Raw genomic sequence first — 20,218 nt, 5'->3', positions numbered from 1 at the left:
TCTCAGTGAATTATGCTCACAAACTAAGGTTTTATTGTACTGTAAAAGTCACATGAGAGAGTGTGTATTCTATGGGTGGCACATGCAATTCAGACCTTCACTTTTGGAAAGACAAGTTTGAGGTCATCTTTTATTTCCATTTGTGTGGTGATGCTAGTTTCTTATATGAAGAATGGCATATTAATTTTGCCAATTATCTCTGTTAGATCTCTTGATTCAAAACACATAACTAATTACGATTTTTTAAAAATATATGTATCATCTCCTATGTGTTAGATATTCTTCTTGGAACTGAGGATACAGTTGTAATGGAGACAAAATTCCAGGTTTGTAGTAGAATTCATATTCTAGGTGAGGAGTCTGAAAAGAAATTTAAAAAAATCCCCTAACTATATCTATGTATCTCTATATTTAAACATGTCTATACCTATTAATTCATTTACCTGTCATTTCAAGTGATAAATAATATGAAGAAAAATGAAAGAAAGGTAAGTGATGGAGCATGATAGGATGAGGATGGGGTCAGGTAGGCTGTACAATGAAGACATCTCTGATGTGTTAACATTTGAGATAAAATTGAATGAAGCAAGGAAGTAAAGAATAAGATGGGTTAGAATAAGAGCATTTCAAGCAGCAGAAATTGAAGTGAAAGGTTCTAAGGTAGAAGTCAGTTTGCATTAAAAAAAAAAACCGAACAAAGAAACAGGGGCTCCTGGGTGGCTCAACTGGTTAAACATCAGATTTCGGCTCAGGTCATGATCTTGTGGTTTGTGAGTTCGAACCCCGCGTCAGGCTCTGTGCTGACAGCTCGGAGCCTGGGGCCTGCTTCAGATTCTGTGTCTCCCTGTCTCTCTGCTCCTCCCCTGTTCATGCTCTGTCTGTCTGTCTGTCTCTCTCTCTCTCAAAAAAATAAACATGAAAAAACTTAAAAAAAAAAAACAGCTAGGAGGGCATTATGGCTTTTCAGAGCCAAAAGGTAAATAATAAGAACATGATGTTAGAAAAATAGGTAGAAACAAGATTATGAGGCCTTTTTTAAAAAAAATTAGAACTCAATTCTAAACATTATGGGAAATAAGTGGTGGGGTTTTAATAGGTAGTACTGTGATATAATTTATGTGTTATTTAGATCATTGGTTTATTGTATTGAGAACAAACGATAAAAGGCATGTGTCAAAGACAAGAAGAAAATTAAAAGACTTATTGCAGCAATCAAGAATGGAGAAGATAGTGGCTTGAACTAAAGAAGCAGTAGGGAAGTGGCAAAAATTGCCCAAGTTCAGAACATATTTGAATATGTATTTTATGTGGGATATGAAGAGACAGCAGGTGGAGGAATCAACAATAATCTATAGATTTTTTGTCTAAGCATCTGGGTTAATTATATATTTACTGTGATGGAAAACCCTGGGAAGGGCAGGTTGAGGTTTCTAAGGAGGAATATAGAATTTAGACATGTTAATTTGAATTTGTGTATTAGATATTTATGAAGAGGACATTGAGAAGATATTAGAATATTGAAGTTTGGAACTCTGGGAAGAGATTGAGGTAAAAAGATATAAATTGGGAATAAAAAACATATAAATGGGACATAGAAGAAACACTGAAAAGAGATAGGAATTTAGGGCACTCACCACCAGTGTTGCTCCAGAGAGGAGAGAACTCTAGAACCAGACAGACCAGAAAATTCACAAAACGGTATCAGTGCAGCAATGAGAAAAATGTCTGTAGCTAAAGAAAAAAAGAAATTTTGACCTAATCTTAAGTTTTTAACATCTGAAAACTAAATTGCACAGGCTGACTATTGAGTGAAATCACAACCTAGCATAAGTGCATATCCTGCCCCCCAAATGCAATTATTCTAATTACATGGCAATTACAGTATATCCACAGAGTAAATTACCTAGTTATTGGCATCCTGTGGAATAAAGTAATCTAGCAATTTGCTCTCAAAGATGACACTACATTGCAGATTTTTAGAGTAAGTAACATGATTTTTTATCTGACATTGTTCCCTAACCCTTTGGTTTCTTAATTGTCATCTTTCTAGCCTTCTATCCTCTTCCCCAAATTAACAAAGTTAATTTTATAAAAATGTATCTGTTCATTTTTGTTTTCTGATAAGCCTTAAAATTCATTTTATTATGAATTATTGCACATATTAAAGTGAAGTCATACAGGAAGACTGGAGGCAGTCTTTTAAGATGTTTAATCCTGCTGAAATGGCCATGCTACTATCCAACATCTCTAAAAGAATGATTTTATCTGATTGTCTAGCCTCTCTATTTTCTTGATCATGATTATGTAGTCATTAATTTAGACTGTATCAAAGTAGTTGAGAATAAATCTCTATGCTATATTTGGTAATTGGGACTCAAGCAGAAAGCTACACTCTTACTGGATAAGGAGGTAGAAGATAAAATCTAGGACTTCCAGAATGTTGGTAAATTAATGGGGGAAATCCCAGAATGGAAGCAGTTACAGAGAGAGGAATGCCAAAATTTGTATAAAACTTAGCCTAATTCAGTTTAGTGACTTTTGATTCATAGATCCACAGAGGACAATCTAGGAGCCCACCAGAAAATAGTATCTAAAATAAGTGGATAGGGACCTGAGCTGTTGACCTCCAAAAGGACTAGAGAGTTTTGAGTTTAGGTACATTCAAGTTAACCATCTGCTAGAATAAAAATCAAAACTTCACAGAAGATATCAGAATCCAGAGTCTCTAAAACATATCATCCAAAATTTCCAATATCAGATATAAAATTTTAAACATATGAAGAAACAGTAAAATGTAACCAATTAATAAGAGAAAAGGTAGTTGTTGAAGACCTATGTTGATGACCCAGATATTAAAATTAGTGGGCCAGAATGTTAAAGCTGCTGTTATAAATATGCTCAAGGACTTAAATGAAAATATAGTTATGATGAATGATTAAATGGCGATTTCAAAGAGAAATGGAAAGTCCCAGAACTAAAAAGTAAAATGTCTGGAGAAAAAAATCCCGGGTAGGCTTTGCATACCCATGAAAGCAGAATAAAATTCCAAGCAAATTTGTGTAAAAAAGTCAATAAAAAAGAAGAACAGAAATTAAAAGATTAACAAGTATATTGTATTTTTTCATATTTATGTGCATATTTGTCAATGCTTGTGGTCTTTATGCATTTCTATAGGTTCAGGTTTTCACCTGATAACATTTCTTTTAAGCCTAAAGAACTCTTTGAAAACATATGACTTTTTAAAGAAAAATATATGTCACTGTCTTATGAGCGATGATTTTTCCAACATATGTATATACAATGCAAATGATAGCACAAATTGTGAAAGAAGTGGTCATTGCAACATTGTTATAAACATTGTTATAAGTTTCTTACAATACATAAAGTTCTATGATATTTACTTCAAATTTGGTGTTACTTTTTAAGGATACACTTTAAAATTTCCAGAGCAAACTACCAGAGAATGCAGTGAGCTATAGCTAAAATCAATGGGCAAATTAAAATAGACCATGAAAGCAACATTTGTTTAACCCACAAGAAGGCATAAAGTATAAAAAAAAGAGTTAGAAAAAAATAGGAAAATAGAAGAACCAAATACACCAGTATCAATAACTGCATTGTATGTAATTGAGCTAAAAACTCTAGTTATATCATATCTATCTTGAAGGCAGGCAATTAAATCATTCTGGCTTTTACATGTGTCCTGCTACTTTTCCTTCTGTGACTCTAACCCTCTTGGTTCTCTCTTTCACTTATGAGTTCTTATAGTTGCATTGGGCCCACTCAGATAACTCAGTATAGCTGATCATCCGTAAGGTCAGCTCATTAACAACCTTAACTCTATCTACAACCTTAATTCCACTTTGCATGCTCAGTCTCTGGGAATTAGTGTATGGACATCTTTGGTGGGCCATTAGTATGCCTGTCATAGCAGGATATACTGTGTTAATATTAGACAAACTGCTAGACAAAGATTATCACAAGAGATAAATAGGAATATTTAACAATAATAGAAGTTTACTTCATCAGGAATTAAATATTTACCACATCTCTTACAGTAATAGATATAGAAAATTTGGACACAGTAAAATCAGTAAGGATTGACGATGTGAATAACACTGTTAGACACTACTACCTCTTTGATATTTATAGAAAACACTAGAAAATAACTACAAAATATCCATTGTTTCCAAAAGCAAATGGTATTTTCACCAAGATACATCATGTTCCAGCTGACTAGAGAAGGTCTGATATATTTGAAAAATTTGAAATTCTGTATAGCATATTTTCTGACTACACTGAAAACAATTAGAAAAGTCATATAAACCTAGGAAACTAAATCACCAAATGTATTCAAACTAAGTGGCATACTTTCAAAGGACCTACATGCAAATAAGAAATCACAGACGAATTAGAAAATGTTTTAAACAAATGATGAAATAGAACATATAAAGAATTTATGGGATGCAGCTAAATAATGCTTAGAGGAAAATTTCTACTTTAAAAATTCTAATTAAAAGAAGAATTATTAAAAATCAATTATTGCTTACACCTTATGAGTAAACTAAAACCAAAGTTAAGTAATGAAATACAATAAATGTAAAAACAGATGATAATAAAGTGGAGGACAATTTAGAGATGTTGAACCAAAAGATGGCTATTTGAAGAGTAATAGCTAACAAGATTGATGAATTGGAATAACAAGAGTGAAAATTTTGGATATTTCTATAGATTTTATAGACATTAAAAAGATAACATAGTACTAGTATTAATAATATTCTGCCAATACATTTGAGATATTAGATGGAATGAACAAATTCTTAGGAAAGCACCACTTACAACTTGGCATGAGGTGAAATAGAACATCTCAATAGCTCTGTATCTATTACATAAGGTAAATTAGTTATTAAAAATATCCCAAAGAATTCCCCAGGCCTAAATGACTTTAATGTTTAAATATTTAATAAATAATAACAATTTAAAGACACTTTTTTTTCAGAAAATATATACGGTAGGATGACTTCCTAATTCATTTTACAAGGCCAGCATAAGCCTGATATCAAAATAGGTGAAAAGGAAATTACAAATTAATATAACTAATAAACCTAGATACAAATTAAAAGAAAATATGTTATCAATTTATATACAGCTTTATATGAAAAGGATAGAACATCATGAACAAGTAGTGTTTATCCAAGGAATTCAAGGACAGTTTAACAAAGTAATGGGAATGTGCCTTATGTAGATAGGGGTGTAGGTTACGTGGGTTTATGAGTTTTTCAAAATTCACTGAATTGTCCACCTAATGATGCATTTCACTTTATGTGAATTTTACAAAAAATATTAGCATTTTTGGATATTTATATTTTAATCACTGAACTCCCATTTTGTAGGTTTGTTTTTTCAGTGGCTTTTGGTATGTTTCAGCAATTCAGAAACTACTTTAGGTTTATTCTGGTATTAAGAAAGTAAATAAAAGTAGTAAGGTTAGTGAGAATCATATTTGTCACTGTTTGAGAAAGGACTGACAAATCAGGAAGTGGAAAGATAATGATGAACTCTGTGTTATGAAAAAGCTCAAGAAGATTAAAGATGTCAGAAGAAAACCAAAGTCACATTGAACAAAGGGGCTTGTGCTAGTCAAATCTAGGGCAATTTGATCACCAAAAGACATAATATTATATTTTAAAAATAATGAACATAGGGGCACCTGGGTGGCTCAGTTGGTTAAGTGTCCGACTTCGGCTCTGGTCATGATCTTATGGCTTGTGAGTTCAACCCCCCCATCAGGCTCTGTGCTGACAGGTCAGAGCCTGGAGCCTGCTTCAGATTCTGTGTCTCCTCTTTCTCTGACCCTTCCCTGCTCACACTCTCTCTCTCTCTCTCTCTCTCTCTCTCTCAAAAATAAATAAACATTAAAAAAATAGTAATAATAATGAACAGACTGGTTTAGATTATAGTATTGTGCTTAATGTTAAATTTTATGATTTTGATAATTGTACACTGATAAGGTAAGAAAGTATACTTTTAAAAAAACTAAATGGAAATATTTAGCTGTAAAGGATCATGGCGTCACCACTTTATTCTCAAATTGTTTTGAAATTATTATATATGTATACCTGGGCACATACATGCAGATGTATACATGAAGACAAAAAGAGAATGATAAAACAAATGAGGCAAAAGAAAAACAACTGGTTATTCAGAAAAAAAAAGCAACAGTGTAATAAAATTCCCTGTATTTTTTTGAAAGTTTTTTTTAATATGAAATAATATAAAAATAAAATGTTACACACACAATAAAGCCTTATCCTAAGGCTATTGCTACTTTATTGGGTTGAAGTACACACATTAAAACTCACAGAAAATTGGTCATTCTGAAACCAAATGTCAGAAAATTATGTAAGTTGATTTTCTCTGTTTAAGAGAAGCACATATAGCTTTCATGAGTGTGATTGACAAGTCTTAGAAATGAATTTCTTTTTCTCCAGAGGACAATTGCACTAGCCCTGTACCACCTCCGTTAATCTGCTTCAACCTTGGCCCCAGTTGCCACTGAAAATGAGAAGATAGTTTTGCCTTTGGGGCCTATTCCATCCTTAGATCCTCTGCATAGGCTGACAACTAGAAGGGCAAGTGAATGTGTTTTGTGATCTGTACACTTGTCTATTGGGAACAGAGTTGAAACTCTGATATGTTTCACATACCTCCAAGAAACAGGCCTGGGAAGATAATGATTCTACTATACTATTCATCTAGTTTGAGACTGACCCTGAGTATGGATGCTTGGAGGAAAATTAGCATCTTTTAACTGCTTTGGTTGTGGTTTAACTCAACACACATTCAATGAGACCCTGCTATATCCCTAGCTCTATGCCAAGTACAGTGGAGAATAACAAGTAAAGAATATGTGGTACCTGATTTTAACTGCTTAGATGCAATTGAGGAAGAACAGAAGGCATATGACTAAAATAATAATAAGCTATAGATCTATGCACTCAAAATGTATATAGTCAAGGTTTCTATTTCTAAATGACTGACTAAACCATATATTTTAACTTACTCTCTCTTATACCCACATTCAAATCATCAAATATAGAAATCATTGAAATAGGGCACCTGGGTGGCTCAGTCGGTTGAGTGACCAACTTCGGCTCAGGTCATGATCTCACGGTTTGTGAGTTTGAGCCCCACATCGGTGTCTGTGCTGACAGCTCGGAGCCTGGAGCCTGCTTCAGATTCTGTGTCCCCCTCTCTCTCTGCCTCTCCTCCACTCATGATCTGTCTCTCTCTGTCTCAGAAATAAACATTAAGAAAAAATTTTAAAGAAATTATTGAAATAAATGAGAATATTGGATCAGAGCCAAAAAACAAAGATAAGTGCCATCCACATGTACTAAGGTCAAGACACAATTGCTATCATTTATTGAGCAATTCCTATGCATCACACAGTATGATGCATGCTTCACATACCTTATTTTATTCAATCCTTTAAGACTTACCAAATTTGCTTGAGAAATATGAGACTTAAGGAGATTAAATAACTCACCCAAAGTTATACAAGTTATAGAGTTCTCTCCCAAGTCACCAAATACTAATATAATATCATGGAATGGATGGAGAGATTATGATTTGTATGTTTTTATATGCACAGTAGACATATGATAAACATCTACATCTAAATTACTATAAGAAAGCTCTTCCACTGAGTGGACAATAAAATTCTAAGAAATTTTTTTAAAAATGTGTTATAGATTAATTGACAGTGATTTTTTTCTATAGAAGATACATAAAATTATGATGTCTCACAATTGATGTAACTCAGATTCAATAAAATTCAAGAAGTATACCATCTTCAGAGTTCAATAACCATGGGGACTATTGAATTAAGAGAACTTAAAAATAACATATAATTTTCATGTGATTCAAACTTTCTCAGAACTTAAAAAAGGTAGGAACTATTCCCACTGTTTAAAAATTTAAGCAATACTTAGAATGTAAATGTCTTGGACAAAGTGATAAACTCTCTAAGATAGAAGCCTGCAGAATACAAGCAGGAATCCTAAATAAAATATTGTGAAATAAATTAATCACTGTAGATAATATACCATGACCGAAGAGATTTTAATCCCAATTAGCAAAAAAGAACTCTGTTAATATAATTTATCATTTTAATATGCCTATGAAGAAAAAATTCCATTATCTTCTCAAGAGGTTCCAAAAGGTATTTGATAAAATTGACATATATATATTCCCCCCAAAACTCCAAGAATAATATAGTATCTGCCCAAAACATTATAATCAATGAAAAAATATTACAATATTTACCATTAAAAATAAGAACAAGAAAATATCTGTCTAAAACAATTTTATATAACATTTTAAAGGTAGACTCAATGCAACTACATCATACAAGAACATAAATAGTGATGAGTTGATGCAAAATATTATTTAATATTATATGGTATTATTCCTGAAAATATCAAGAAATAATAACCTTAATTTGAACAGATAAAGATGTAAGTTTTTTCTCCATGAGATAAATAGGACATCTTTATGTAATAACAATTTGTTACACAGTTCCATGAACAAAGTCCCAAATCACAACTGAAATAGCAAATAGAACCTCTTGGTGGGAGTTTTGCTTTATTTGATTTTTAAATGTGTACAAACTTTTCATAAGGATTGGAAAGCTGAAAATATGAAGCCGTGATCTTTCATTTTTCTGTCTTTTATTTTTCTCTTTCTACCAGGTACCACTAAGATTTTCTATTGTATGGCTAATAACAACAATATCGATCTATATTTTTTGATGTCTTAGGTTACAAGAACAGTGATTTTACTTTGAAAATAAAATTGTTTAAGGAAATTGGCACATAGTTTATTAGAATAGTCACAATTGGTCCTGGCTTTTAGATTTTTGTGGGTGTTTGTAACTACTCACTGGAATATTATAATTATAGGACACCCAAGAGAATTGCTGTTAGAGTAACACAATTATAAGTATTTTGGTGTGGTGTGTGGTTTCCATGTTAAGGACATTGGTAGGCAGAATGACCTCTCTCAGGTGTTTACATCCGAATCACTGGAACCTGTGAATGTGTTTAGTTACATGTCAAGAGGTGCTTTACAGATGTAGTGAGAGTGCTCTAAACTAATCACACAAAACCCTTGAAAGCAGAGAGCTTTCTCCAGCTGTAAGCAGGAGAGACAAGGCAGAAGTGGAAGTCAGAAAGATTCAAAGCGTGAAGAGTATTCTACCCACTACTGCCGGTGGCTTTGAAGATGAAGGAGATCATCAGCCAGGTAAAGCAAAAGGGGAAGGGGAGCGCATCCTCTAGGTGATGAGAATGATCACTAGCTGTCAGCTATCAATGGAATGGGAACCTCAGCCCTACCACCCCAAGAAATAAATTCTGACAACAATATGAGGGAACCTGGAAGTGGATTCCTACTCAGAGCCTTTAGTAAGTAGCATAGGCCAGCCAACACCTTGATTTCAGCCTCATCAGACTCTAAGCAGAGTGCCCAGCTGAGTATCCCAGACTTCTGACCTATACAACTATGAGATAATAGATACGCACTGTTTTAAGCCACTAAGTTAGTGGTAATTTGTTACCAGAGCAATAGTTCATTCAAAGGTAAATCAGTAGCTACATAGAATTTATTTCTAACTGAAATTAGAATGAATGATGGGCAGGGTGAAAGATAAGAGTAGAGAAAAATAAAATTATACAAAGTCTATTATTGAGAAAAAATAGGGGACACCTGGGTGGCTCAGTCAGTTGAGCGTCTGACTTTGGCTCAGGTCATGATCTCGCAGTCCCAGAGTTCTAGTCTCGCAACAGGCTCTGTGCTGACAGCTCAGAGCCTGGAGCTTGCTTCGGATTCTGTGTCTCCCTCTCGTTCTGCCCATCTCCTGCTTGTACTTTGCCTCTCCTTCTCAAGAACAAAAACAAAAACAAGAAAACCAGGACAGTAACGTTACTAAAGAACAAAATATAATTTGTATATAAAGCACTAAAAAAAGTAGAAATGAATAGTTAATATTTATTAAACTCCAGTCCACAAATAAAATCAAGTCTTTAGGTTCCTAACAAAACAGTTTTTAAAAAACAAGCATAAAAAGCAAAACCTTGAACTTTTAAAAAATCAAAAATAGAAAATTTGAAATGCACAGTTAGTCATCTGAAGTAAGTAAAGATATTTTAGAAATTTAAACAAGCAATGAAACTTAGAACAAACATAGAGCTTACATAAAAGTGGACTGAGTTCAAGGCCAAAAGGGGAATCTCAACAAATGCCAAAGTTTTGATATCAATATGTTTTGTTCAGCACGACAGTTAGAAATTTTTTTAAATAAATATCTGGTAATAAAAATTTTAAATGAATATGACATTGAACGTGATCAAAAAGGGCACTAAATACCCAGTTTATTCAATAAAAGTGATATTTGAAGAGACAGTTGCAATTTTAAATGCATTTATTAAAAAATACACGTGAAAGAGAGAAGAAAAATTGAAAATATAGGCACTTATTAGTTAGTTAATTCAAAAAAGAATGAAATAAACCCAAAGAATGGAAAAGGGAAAATCACTAAAGTTAAAGCATAAATTGTAGAAATAAAGAAAAGAAACAAATCCTCAAATAGCAGTCGGTAAATAAAAACAAAGCTCTCCCCCAACAACAAACACCCAATTAAAATTTAAAAAGCTTTGGTTATTTTTAAAGATGAATACAAGACTACATTGAACAAGATAGCTGGGTGTAATTTGAAATGCAAGTGAAATATATGGTAGTTCATAATTTCATTGTAGTGTTGTCTATCTGGTAGTGCTTATCAAAATCATTTTGAATACTTTTTCAAAACAGGATCGAATTTCATTCCTGGAAATCTGAATCTTGGAGCAGTTTGGAGGCAGATGTGTATATAATGGATATCTTTCCAAGATATGGTGGTGCACAACACCCTATATCATAAGGACCAAAAATACCAGCAGTGATACAAAAGTCCTAAAGCATTTCAGGGGTCCTATAAACAACACTGAAAACAAAACAAAACCTTGAGTTATGAATCTGAGTTGCTATTCTCACCAGTTCCAGTATGGCAAAAAGAAGCAATATTATAGTCAATTCTTGCTTAGACTTTTATTTATTCACCACATTTTCATTGTGATCCTATGATGCAACAGATATTAAATGAGAAGTGGATATATATTGCAAATAAAATAGTACTGTTCCTCACCCTTAAGGATTTTAGGGAACAAAAGAGTAAGCAAATAATGTATTATTTCAGATTTTGATGAATGCTTTGAGATGAAGTAATAGGCTATAGGAAGAGATGATTAAAAACCACAGACAGTGTGCTCCTGATTTCAAAATGGTACAAGAGGTGAAGATGGAAGGAGCCAGATAGAAAATACTTCTCCATAAGGAAGGTTTTCTTTATGAAGTGCCCTGCTTCCTTGAAACCAACATAGCAACAAAGTTTCTGACTTAACCTACAGTTGAGTTTGATACATCCTAATTAGGCCAAGTAGGACTCCGGGTGGGGCTCAAGGGAAAACAACCTATCAATCATTCACCTTGCTCCCTTCCAGGTCATTAGTCCCTAAGGAGAAAAGAGCCATCCCAGCTCACACCATTCTAAACTGACTTGGTAGGAGACTCTTGAAGGGTTTGGGGCACCAGCTAGAAATTAAAGCATGATGCTTTCTTTCATTTATTTGGGTTCACGTCATCCTGAATTCCTTTGGTAGCTGAGTATTCAAGGAAAATTAAGAAAATTGAGATCTGTTCCACAACTCTTTTTAGAGAACTTACTATCAATTAGCAAACAAAAGATAATTAACAGCAAGCAGTATATTAGATGACAGAGTATAACCATATAGGAGTTTAATGAACTTTACATATGTGCAAGGCAACATAAAGAAGGTGGGGCATGTAATGAATCTTGGAGGATCGGTGGGTTAGAGAGTAGAATTAATGAAGCTAAATGAATTAGTTTGCATAGAGAAAAGATAATTGCCAGCTCAAAAGTGTCTTTATTCAGAAGGAAAGAAAGAGAAAGAGAAGGAAAGAAGAAAGACCCAAATGAATAACTATGGGTAATTTAGTGAAAACTTTCCCTCCCATTGAAGGAAGTCCAAAGAGCATGTCTTATTGACAATATATCAGTGATATCATTTTCCTATATGAAATATGGCCCCTTTAATTTAGAATTTTTCTTACTTTTTTTTTTTGGCGCATTGATTTTTTTTTAGGTTGAAATGAGCTCATTTCTCCCTCTATGGGGAGAGTATTTTCCCGGAACAAAAAGAAAAATGATTCATTTTTACCTAGTAGTAAAAGTTTCTAGCAGTTTTGCATCTGTCAAACCTTTTCAGTTTATTCTAAACTTGAACTATAGAAATTTACAGATAAACAATTGTTTTTTTTAGGAACAATTATTTCACTTTTCCTACATTCCTACTGAGATTCCTTAGTAATTCTCAAGAAATTTACTCCACCTTTTCATATGCAGTGTATCATCAAAATGCAAGGTCAGTTCTTTGAAGTGACAATCCCAGTGTGCTAGATAAATGGTCAGATGGCAAAGTGCAGATAATAGATGACCTTGGGAGCTAGGGTCTTGAAACTCTCAAGGAAACAATTATGAATGCTTTATATCATGGCAGTAAGTTATTGCCCCAAAGCTTGGTCTGTAGGCATGTGTTGTTTTCCCAATAATGCAAGGAGAAAATGGAGGAACTGACAAGTGGTGTGCATGCTTACCAGTAATCCATACTAATAAGAACACAAATAATTCAAAAGGAGTTTTTAAATGCCACCTTTCTTCACTTTCCTAACTATATAAAAATAGATCTAGGATGACGTTTGGCATGTATTATCAGAATATAGTTGTAGCATCTTATCATAAAATTATCCAACTTATGATGCTATTGTTTTTTTATGTTGGGTCACACATGCTGTAGTTGTGACAGAAAGTCATTTTACTGAGGAAAGAATCTGGAATTATGGGTTCAACAACAAAAATTATACATATTTTTTTCTCAGTCTGCCATTCTTTTTGTTTCTGTTTTTCTCTCACACACAGAATAAAAATTACATTAATATTTTTTCTGTTATGCCAATTTTGTAGGTCACTAATTTTGAATCTTTGAGAAAATTACTTAATTCTTCTAAAATTTGATTTATTCAGTGTTAAAAGCAAATGATATCATCTGTTCTGCCTAAACTACATACCACTGTTTCCTCCCACTTGGGCTAGAACCATTGGTCATCAAACTTTCATGTCTACCCTGGGGCTTGATGAAGAGCATCTGAAGGGTGCCTGGGCATGGAGAATTCTAAGGGAATCACCTGCCAGATCCTCATATTCCAAACTTTCCCTTTCTTACAACAGAGCTGCTATGACCAAAGACTCATTCGTTTTGCCTTTCCTACTTTTTCCTTCACAATCATATCTTTTCCAGTTAGTATAGAAAAAAGGCATAGCTCTTATCTGTCCAATACTTATATGATTGAAATTCTGGATTGTCTGATTTAGAAGAATATGAGAAGGGGGGAAGGTGAGCCAAATATTTCTTGGCCAAAAGAATGAACTGTGGTAATCATTACAGCAAGTCACTAAGAATTTTTGGAGTCCCATCCTTCTAGCACATAGTAGGATTTCATGTCTTACCAATGATTTGGGACTCAAAGTGGCATATGTTATTTCTGGACTGAAGAATTTAATTCCTGGTAATATCTTTCTTTCTGCCATTGCTATTAGCAACTTTCAAGATGGCAGCTGCTCTGATAGCCTGAATATTGGAGTCAGCAGACATGGACCAGAGCCCACAACTGACTTGCATTAAATGCATAGAGGAGATGAAAAATAGGCCATTTTGCTTGTGTGCTTGCTTGCTCTGGCCATTGAAGTTTTGAGGTTGCTCATTACCTTTTCATAGCCTGATCCTTTCTGACTGATACTGTGTTTCTGCATGTTATATGTATAAAACCCAACAGACATAAAGGAAAGAATAGAACTGATGATGAATAAATAACATTTATAGGAAACAGCCTCATCCATCTCATCAGGAGATTTAAAGAATGTTTTAAAGTATAATAATTATTTGTAGAAACTTCTAGTGTACATTAATATTATGAACAATTTTATATTAATAATCACGATAACTCATTTAAAATAAATTTTACAACACTTAGAAACAGTTGCAAAAAGTTTAAAATGAAATTTCAATTTACATATTGTTTATAACTTGTATAGAGGAATCTGATAATATGACAATGTGATCAATAATAGGCTTTTCAGCATAAGTTACATGTTTGGCACAATATAGAAAACATAGTATATACATATATATATGTGGTGAATATAACATCATGGAAATAGAGAAAAGAAAATGTAAAATTTCCAACTCTTGAAGTTTTGGATGCATAGGTTTTATTTTGTATTGAAATACAATTAACATTGTGTTATTAAATTAATTTCAGGTGTACAGTATATTGATTCAGCAATTCTATACATTACTCATGATAAATGTACTCTTAATCCTTATTTCATCCCTTTATCTATTTCCCCCACCCCCCCTCACCTCTGGCAACCAGCAGTTCTCTATATTTGAGTTTCTGAGGCACCTGGGTGGCTCAGCCGGTTAATCGTCCGACTATTGATTTCAGCTCAGGCCATGATCTCGTGGTTCATGGGATTGAGCCCTTAGCACAAAGCCTGCTTGGGGCTCTCCATCTCTCTGTCTCTCTCTCTGTTTCTCTCTCTCTCTCTCTCTCTCTCTCTCTGCCCCTCCCCCACTTATACTCTCTCTCTGTCTCTTTCCCTCTCTCTAAAAATAAATAAGTAAAAGTGTTTAAAAATTTAAGAGTCTGTTTTTTGTCTCTTTTTTTCTTTGTTTTGTTTCTTAAATTCCACATAACTGAAATCATATGGTATTTGTCTTTCTCTGACTTATTTAACTTAGCATTATACCCTCTACGTGTATTGTGAATGACAAGATCTCATTCCTTTTTATGGATGAGAAATATTCCTCTGTGTGTGTGTGTGTGTGTGTGTGTGCGCGCGTGTGCGCATGTACCACATCTTTATCCAGTCACTTGGGTTTCTTCTATATGTTGGCTATTAGAAATAATACTGCAATAAACACGGCTAACTATGATCTTTTCAGGTTAGTGTTTTTGTTTTCTTTGGTTAAATACCCAGTAGTGGAATTACTGGATCATATGGTTAATTCCATTTTTATTTCTTTGAGGAACCTCCATACCATTTTCAACAGTGGCTGCACCAATTTTCATTCCCACCAACAGAAGGTTCCCTTTATTCCATATCCTCGCCAACATTTGTTATTTCTTGTCTTTTTGAGTATCCATTTTGTTGGTATAGGTGATATTTCATTGTGGTTTTGATTTACATTTCCCTGATGATTAGTGATGTTGAACATCTTTTAATGTGTCAGTTGGCCATTTCTATGTCTTCTTTGGAAAAATGACTGTTCAGGTCCTCTGCCTCCTTTTAATTGGATTGTTTTCTTTTTGAAGTTGAGTTGTGTAAGTTCTTTATATATTTTAGATATTAACCCCGTAACAGATAAATCATTTGCAAATGCTTCATGATTCAGTAGGCTGCCTGGTCATTTTGTTGATAGTTTCTTTCACTGTGCAAAATGTACTTTTAAAGAGATAGAAGTGGGTATAGTAATGATATTTAGATTCTACTGGGTACATTTAAAAGAGAAATATAATATTATTTTAAAATGTCAAAATTTGCAGGGTGCCTGGGTGGCTCAGTCATTTAAGCATCTGACTTTGGCTCAGGTCATGACCTCACAGTCATGAGTTCAAGCCCTGCATGGGGCGTCGGACTCTGTGCTGACATCTCCGAGCCTGGAGCCTACTCCAGATTCTGTGTCTCCTTCTCTCTCAGCCCCTTCTCTGCTCATGATCTGTCTCTCTCTATATCTCAAAAATAAATAAACATTAAAATAAACAAATAATCAAAATTGGCAACAGGTTGGAAACTACATTTATTGCAACTTATGGCAAAGCATTTTAGATGTCAGTGCAAATATGTATAAGGATGTATGTTTGTGTTCAAAATTATTTTAATGGGTATGCAAGCCAAATACTTAAAGACCATTGGGTTAAAAATATGGGACATGAGGCTGAACATATTCAATCAGTGCTTCTAAATCAAATACTTAAAATCTGAGCTGTTTAGATTCATAGCAATTTCTGAGCTACTAGTGGTTCTAGTCCTATAAGTTTCCATCATTTATGTCATGATAAAATATAGGGAAGGAGACAAAGAAAAAAAAACAACACAAAATGATAGCTATTTATAAGCTACTGAGAATTGACAGGAGAGTTGATAAATTATGATTTATTTTTTGTCAACGTTTGGATGTGGAGGACAGACCTCTGCCTAGAAGGACCCAGTCAAAGACTTGAAGCTGATGAGCACAAGTTGACATAGAGGTGGTTTTCTTATCTGAAGGTGGAGAACACCATGAACAGTTTCTCTTTATTAGCTATCCTTTGATCTGGCTCTTATAGCATAATAAAATAACTGTAGGATGTTTTCAAACTTAAAAGGCTTCCACTTGACCTTTGGTAGCCATATTGATCTTCTCAATTAGAAGAGTAGGAGTGTTAGTTTTCTAGGCCTGCTATAACAAATTAGCACAAATTGGATGGCTAATTTGATAGCAATTTGTTTTTTCACACCTCTGGAGGCCAGAAGTCCACAATCAACCTGTTGCAGGGCCACCCTTCCTCTGAAGGCTCCAGGGGAGTTTCTGTTTCTTAGCTCTTTCGCCTTTTGGTGATTCCATATATCCCTTCCTTGTGGCCATGTCACTCCATTATTTCTACCCATGGTCACATTGCTTTCTCTCCGTGTCTTCTCCTATCTCAAATCTTCTTCCTCCTATAAGAAAACTTATCACTGGATTTAGGGCATACCCACATAATCCAGGATGATCTCTTCAGCTCAGGGTCTTAAATTCTATCTATCTATCTATTTATGTTATATGATATGATATGATATGATATTAATTTATTATATTTACAAAAACTTTTTCCCCTCACCCCAAATAAGGTAACATTCTCAGGTCCAGAAATTAGGGCATGAATGTATTTTTGGGGAGGCCACCATTAAATCTACTGCAAGCAGCAAAGGTAGGTGTCACTTTATGCACCTATGATAGGTGGCCATGTCTGGAGGTGAGGTTGGACAACAGAATCAGAAAGTGGAGTGGAACAGCTTTTAAAATGGTAGCTACAGATAGCTTAGAAAAGCCCTTTCAATAACTCTCTTTTCCCCCCTTCCCATCATTCACTCCACCAGAATACTTGGAAAGCTGAGAACATTTTAACGGCAAAAATAGTAATAGAAGCCTAGAGTTTAGGTAGTAGTAGGAGAATTAAATGAGCTAAGCTTTGGACAATTCTGGATATGGACCCTTTTGGGGATAGGTTTTTCTAAAAATAAGGGAGGAGAACCACTTATGCTTGAGAACTCTGAGCAAACCTTACCTATTGGCATTGTGGGTTGGCATTGTTAGTGATCCTCATGACCTGTTGGGGTTTTTTTGTTTGCTTTCACTATTAGTGTAGTAAATAAAAAGGGAAAATTTTTCTTATAGGCCTAAGAGTGGTTTAGCGACTGCACTTTAGCTCAAGGTGGGTGATTCTCAGATTTTAGCAGGCATTAGATTCACCTGCAGGCCTTGTTAAACTGCTGTATTGCTAGACTCCACTCCCGATTTCTGACTCAGCACTTCTAGAGTAGGACGAGGAATGCATTTTTAACAGGTTTCTAGGTAGCTCTGCTTCTGCTGGTCCAGGGCCCACATTTTGAAAACAACTGGTCTAGGCTTTAGGCCTATTTTGGGCTTCTGCAAGGAATCCTGGTTGGGTCCATACAACTGTTTTCACTGGTGACTGGTTTCAACTTTACAGTTTACATCTCCTAAAACTAGATCAGTGCTTTTAAAAATTTAATGAGTAAATTGATCACCTGAAAATCTTATTAAAACCCAGAATCCTACCTGTGTGCCCTGAGCTTCTGATTTACTGTGTCTGAGGTGGGCCTGTGTTGGTGGAGGTCATCGAGAGGATATGACCACTGGTTGACCCCAGAGCTGGGCCAGGCAATCAAAAGAACCTCACCCCTCCCCTGTCCTTGGATTGTACTTTCCTCCTACTGTTCGTATAGCTGAAGCCATTTCAAGATGCATCCTTAAGAGAGCAATGTGTTACTGAGATTATCTGGATGGTATATGTGAGTGAGCCCAATTAAGGCCTCTAAGTAAATTCTCAAGATTGTGGCCGGCGGTTTGGAGATCTGTTTGCCTCTGGCCGGCGCCAGGGATAAGCCTCTTTTGTAAGTTCCTGTGCTCATTAAAACCGCCAGCTACTAAGCTGGAGGGGCCGGCCTCTTTCTTCTACCTCTCCTTGCCCGCCGTGTACAGGAACTGGCTTCACATTTCACCTGAGAAATTCTGGAATTTCTGACCAACAGCCTGTGGTTCTGCTTTTCTAATAAACTTCCAGATGATACCAATGCTATTGGTTTGAAGACCGCACTTTCACTGGCAAGGAAATAGAGGACGTTTATCTGCCTGACCTTGTTCGTTGTGCTCAGCTCGTACTGGAGCCTGGAACAGAGGACATCTGAGACCGTGACGGTGAGTCCTCATTTGAGGGTATCATTTCTGGAATGTGATTGAAATGCTGTTTGATCTCCAGAAGGTGCTCCAAAATCTCTGTTTTCTGCCTTTATAACTACCCAACCCCATTTCTCCTCTGCTCACAGAGTCAGGATTAAGGATTGTGTGTTTTAGGTTATAATAATTTTGGAGGTGAAAGTTTAATTAAAATATTAAAGGGTTGGGGTCCCATGGCTCTTTTTTATGGGACTTAGGTAAAACAATGTCCAGGCTTTCTCCTACCTAGAAGCTTCCAAGTTGTGGCTATAAGTTTTCCAGTGAACTGTTTTGTTTGTCTTGCACACCGTTAGCACACTTTTCTTCAGACTAATAGGCCTGGTAACTAGACTAGTAAGAAACCGTGGGCAGTGATTCTTAGATGGGACCAAGCAGAAAAAGGAAAGAAGTCTGTGCTGGTGTTCTCATTCTTTTTGTTCTTGGTGGTGGTTTGCTGTGATCAAGGGATTACTTGGTAAGGTCCAGCTGAGGTGCTTTCATTTGGGTTTGAGGCAGACACTGACTAGGAATATTACATATACATACATATATACGCATATATGTATGCATGCATGTATTTTCCCCTTTAGCCTTATTCTGAAGGCTTATTTGGAGCCTTATTCTGAAGGCTTATTTCTTCTGAAGCTTCATGATTGTGGTGGGGCAGGACAAGGATGGGTGTGGAGTGATGGCAGTGGCAAAAAAAGGCTATTGGGATCGAGGATACCATTTCGCTGCCTACTCATGATCTCTTTCTCTTGAATACCATTAACATTGGTGACGAATAAGGCTAACTTATAAACTAAGCAATTGACAACCATGTGAGTACTTTGCAAAAAGTAGTAAGGGTTGGAGAGGACAGAAAAAGAATGGGGGATAAAAACATAATTTGAGAATCTTTGGGCTTTGGGAGTTCTCACAAGCATTTTATATGTTTGTGTGAGTGTAACAACATAATCCCCAGGATACCTCAAGACACTAGCACTGTTAAGCACTGTTGTCACTGACTAGGTGAGGAATATGGAGATGGAGATATGGAGATGGAGATATTTGTTCAATATCACAAAATTCATAAGTTTCAGAGTTGAAATTTGAATGCAGGTCTTTTACAAACATAATATTTCATGAGTCAACCACCTAATGAATGTTAGGAGATATACTGATGCTATTTAGAATTTATGGTTTACTACTTAAGAACCCCTTTAACAAAGGGGAGCCTGGGCGGCTCAGTGGGTTTAAGTGTCCTGCTCTTGATTTTGGCTCAGGATCTTACATTTCCTGAGTTGAGCCCCGCAACTGTCTCTGCATTTGCAGTGCGGAGCCTACTTGGGAATTCTCACTCTCCTCTCCGCTCCTCTCCGGCTTGCGTTTTCTCTTTCTCAAAATAAATAAATAAACTTAGAAAAAATAATAAAATGAAATGAAATTCTGTAATAAAAAAAGAGCTTCAATACAAAGTAAAATTCTAGAAAGCAAGATAGCTTTTATACAGCACATAT

Source organism: Acinonyx jubatus, chromosome D3 (genome assembly GCF_027475565.1).
Source record: "Acinonyx jubatus isolate Ajub_Pintada_27869175 chromosome D3, VMU_Ajub_asm_v1.0, whole genome shotgun sequence".
In the NCBI taxonomy this organism is placed as follows: Eukaryota; Metazoa; Chordata; class Mammalia; order Carnivora; family Felidae; genus Acinonyx; species Acinonyx jubatus.
Note: the sequence above shows the minus strand (reverse complement) of the source record.